The 4,693-nt window shown below is 36.3% G+C and overlaps 1 pseudogene; it reads left to right on the top strand.

Annotated features, from left to right (window-relative positions):
• The first annotated feature begins 255 nt into the window (after window positions 1-255).
• The window catches only part of LOC102812677, a 25,922-nt pseudogene continuing 21,484 nt past the window's right edge, over window positions 256-4,693 (top strand).

Raw genomic sequence — 4,693 nt, 5'->3', positions numbered from 1 at the left:
GAGCCTGGATGTCACTACCAACTGATCTGAAAGAAATCACATTAGAAGATCACAGATGGAGCAGAGTGTGGGAGAAAATGTTGCACAAAATTTAAAATTGTATGAAAACAAAAAACAGGCTTAGTAGTCAGAAAGAGACTTGAGGAACCTGAGACTATGACCCTTGACAACCCTTCAGGTCTGGAAAGGAACTCACCCTTCATGGCCCAATTTTCAGCTAAGCGGTAGAAACAATACTTGTAAGGTATGTTCACCATGAAGCGGTTAATTCTTATAAGTCAAAAGGGCAATATTTACCTAAGGACAAAGTTGAGAAGTGATGGAAAGGTAGGTTGTATGGAAATAGGAACCACAGTTAGGAAGCAGAATAACTATTGTTTCATAAAGAGGATTGTAATCCTTGAGATGAAACAAAATGTGTTGATTACCTAAACATCGATGTTTTGCAAATGAGTCATAGTAAAGTAATTTAAAAAGTAAAAGTTGTAGATGATTAGATGAAATCTGTATCGAGTTGAATCAATTTAACACTTTAAATGCATACTGATTTTTCTCCTCTGGGTTTCCTCTTTCTACTAAAGTTAAGAGTAAAAAATAATTTGGGTTAGTAAGTGATTTCAGATAATTGAGTCCTTTCTGCACTTATCACAGTATTAAAATAATAGGCTATTTCCTGATACAATTATAAAGTTAGCCTAACTTTCTGTTAGCAAATTTTTCATTTATTTTAACAAAATCCATACTCAATTGAATTGGTATATGTTCTGGGAATCAGGGGCAATCTAATGCAGGTACTATTCTTTTCTAGATTATTTTTCTCTCCATCTTCCAGTATATACCTATCAGTAGCCATCTATTCAATTCTAATTCATGGAGAGTCTATATGTATTGGAATACAACTGTGCTCCACAGGGTTTGTAATGGCTGATTTTTCAGAAATAGATGAGCAGATTTAAACTTCATACTTTTTAATTAGTAACCAAGAACACTAACCATTTGTGCTCCGTTGCCTTCTTTGGGTACAGAAACTACAAACTGTGCTTTTAGTTTTAGCCATTACCCTTAAATTTGAAAAATGTTCCATCTTGGACAAGACCTTCTCATAATTCTAGATTCCAACCGCATTCTCTTTTTTAAAATGTAAACCTCTTCTTATAGGGCAATTTTCTCCCGATTGCCATACTATCTCATTTCTTTCAGCAATGGTCCACAGGCAGCAAACACTATTAGTCTTTGTTGTTGTTGTTGTTGTTGTTGTTGTTATTAAGTGCAGTCGATTCAGTTCTGACTCATAGCGACCCTGTATAGGGTTTTCAAGGAGTCGCTGGTGGGTTTGATCTGCTACCTTTGTGGTTCACAGTCCAGTGCTTATGCTACAGCGCCACACCAGGACTCCTACAGATCAGTAATTGTCTTTATTTCCGCTATCTTAGTCTAGGCTCTCCAGAAGCAAAACCAGTGAAACTTATATGTTGTTGTTGTTGTTAAGTGTTGTCAAGTCTGCTCAGGCCCATAGCAACCCTGTATAGGATTCCCAAGAGGGGCTTGTGGATTTGAACCACCAACCTGTGGTCCAAACTGACCTTGCAGTCTAGCACATTATCCTACAATACTACACCAGTACTTCACTTATATATGATTATATGAAGAGAGGTTTATATGAAGGAAATGGTTCACTCCTTTGTAGAGGTGGCCTAGTCCAAAGTTCATTGGTCAGATTTCAGGTTGGAAACTACTGACTCACATAGCTGCAGGGCAGTGAACCAAACTGCAGGAAGGCAGGTTCAGCAGGTAAGAAGGCGGGCTGCTGACAACTTCTAGGATCATTAGGTAATAGATCAGGCCACTGGCTCAAGTCCAAAGACTATTCAAATGCAAGACTCAGACCCAACAAAGAGCAAGCAAGCCTTGCCTGATTGTCCAGTACTCTGGAAGCAGGCCACTCCTAAGAAAACTTCCCTTCAATTGATTGGCTGCACAGAGCTGACATCATCAACAGGTTGGTTACATTATATTAGATCTCATCCTGGAGAATCACTACATCTCAACTGCCAAACCAAGGAGGATCCTGGCTCAGTGAAGTTGATACAAAACCTAAACTATCACACTCCCTTTCTCTTGAATAATAGCATCGATAGATACTGAATTCTGTACTGACATGTACATGCCTCTCAAGAGATATTACTCCATTGTTTTCTGGCATCTACTACTGCTATAATTTAGTAGTCAAATTTTCATTTCTTGAGGTAATCTCTTTTTCTCACTGGTGATTTTTAAGATTTTCAATTCATTCAAAATCTTTTATAATTTCATTACAATGCTTCTGTTGCTGTTGTTAAGATCCACCAAGTCACTTTTCACATATTTTAGTTTTCTTATCAAGAACTTGGTAGAATTTTACTTCCACACCTTAAATACAACCTGTAATTTGTTTTGGTGAATGAAATATGGTGAACCTACCATGTGCCCCCTCTAGATAGAAGTTTTAAGAAGCCAATATATGATTAATTTTGCTTTCTTTTCTTCTGCCAACTAGTAATGCCCTAAGAGATAGTCCCTCCAATTACCTTGATATCAAAGTGAGGACACCATGGACAAAGCCCCAAGTCAACTCACAGTGAACAAGATGTGGGAACAAGAAAACGACCATTTCCAATCTAAACTTTGAAGATTTGGATGTTGTTTTCCATTGCAGCATAAACCACTTACTCCTAACAGATACAGATACATCTTTGTTGAAATTTTCTCTTTTAAAAGTTTTATTTCTGTTCCTTTGGAGCCCTGAAAACTTTGCAACATTGAATTTACAATGCAACCATTTTGGAAGCCCAATCTGTATCTCCAAGGAATTTTAAATGTGATGATGTAAACAAAACATAAAAATGCATAAAATGTTAACAAAACAGCACAGTATGTGTTTATATGTGAAAGATGATAATTTTAATAATAATTTTAGAAAATGTTCAATTGAAAATAGCCAGTATCTTCTCTTGTCTCAATTCTAAATGTACTTCTTATACACAAAGTAAGCCTTTCTTCTCTGCACTGTTGTTGTTAAGTACCACCAAGTCAGTTCCAACACTTATTGGCCCATTATAGGGTTTCTGAGGAATAACTGGTAGGTTTGAACTTGCAATTGACAGTCCAGGGCTCATCATTCAGTACCATGCCAGGACTCTGAATTAATAAGTAATTATTAATTCATCACTATGTTACATGTTATATGGAGTCCTGGTGTGGCGCTGTGAATTAATATGCTGTACTACAATGTCAGTTTGAACCGCAAGGTCAGTGGTTCAAGTTCACCAATCACTCATCGCAAACCCTATACAGGGTCACTGTGAGTCAGAACCAACTCAATGGCACTTAACAACAACAATGTTATAACCCAGTAATTTCCACTGTATGTTTTCAAAAAGCTCATAGTCAGAAAGTTCAGTAGATAAAACTGAAAATAGAAAAATGCCCTTCCTTTCCCTTTCTCTGTCCCTTTGCTTCCTTTCTTTGTTGTTTACTCTCCATCATATTCATTCTTTTCCCTTCAGAACCCCTTTGTCCTGTGCCCTCCACCTTACCAGTTCCCAGACACTGAAAAAGCCTACTCTCATATTAGAAACTCATGTCAATTATTTGTGTCCTAATAAATATACATCAACTATTTATCCATGTAGGTCATTTACATTCTATATATACTTGCATATTTACATATTTTAATTATTCATTCATTTTATTCTTTCTTTCAACAGTATTTATTGAGCATCTACTGTGAAAGGTATTAATACATTAGATACAGGTGAAAGTAAGAGTTTTCTGTTCTTCAAATGGAAAAAATCTAGAAAGATCAAAGACAAGTAATGACATAAATGATAATACAAGCAGATGCAGCTGTTTTTATCTGAGCTTTAAATGAAGAAAGAAGTCTTTGATCCCTTTTGAGAACTATCATGCTCCAAAGTAAGCAAGATCAATGTTGGAACCAAGCATTCTTCAACAGCAAACTCATGGTACAGAGACAGTCACAGACTTTTTCTATAGGCTAGGTCCTGACGATGTTCCTTTAACCTTAAATTATAATTAGACAAAATTGTTCCTCCAACCCTGGCAATGAATTCAGCCAAGAATTCATCAGTATTTAGAAATCTGTGAAAATCTTTTCCTAGATAAAATATTCTGGAAGGTTGCTTGAATTCCAAAATAAACAGACAAAATTTTATTTTAATCTTGTTGTTGGTCTCTCAAGTGAATGTTTTATAATAAGCATTAGTCACATACCCAATGATAACCATGTCAAGAAACTAGGAAGTTGCTTCTTTCTCCTTGACTCTGTAGTAATTAAAACATCTAACCTTCATGTAGCACAGTTGTCAGAGTCCTGTGCACATATTATCTAATAGACATTAATAAGCTAAAATGGAGTCCTGGTAAGGCACTGTGGGCAAATGCATTGAACTGCAAGATTGGTTTGAACTTCAAGGTCGGCAATTCAAGCTCACCAGCTACTCCTCAGAAACCCTACACAGGGTTGCTATGAGTCAGAATGACTTGACATAACAACAACAAATTGTGCATTTTAAATCAGAAAATCATATGGTTTACTGTGCCAAGCATGAGAAATTGAAGAGAAATTGGACCTCATTCATCGTCAAAAAGAACATATGGTTTACTATGCCAAGCATGAGAAATTGAAGAGAAA

Source organism: Chrysochloris asiatica, unplaced genomic scaffold (assembly GCF_000296735.1).
Source record: "Chrysochloris asiatica unplaced genomic scaffold, ChrAsi1.0 scaffold00108, whole genome shotgun sequence".
Classification (NCBI taxonomy): Eukaryota; Metazoa; Chordata; class Mammalia; order Afrosoricida; family Chrysochloridae; genus Chrysochloris; species Chrysochloris asiatica.
The sequence above is the reverse complement of the archived record's forward strand: the minus strand, read 5'-3'. Positions and strand labels throughout refer to the sequence as shown.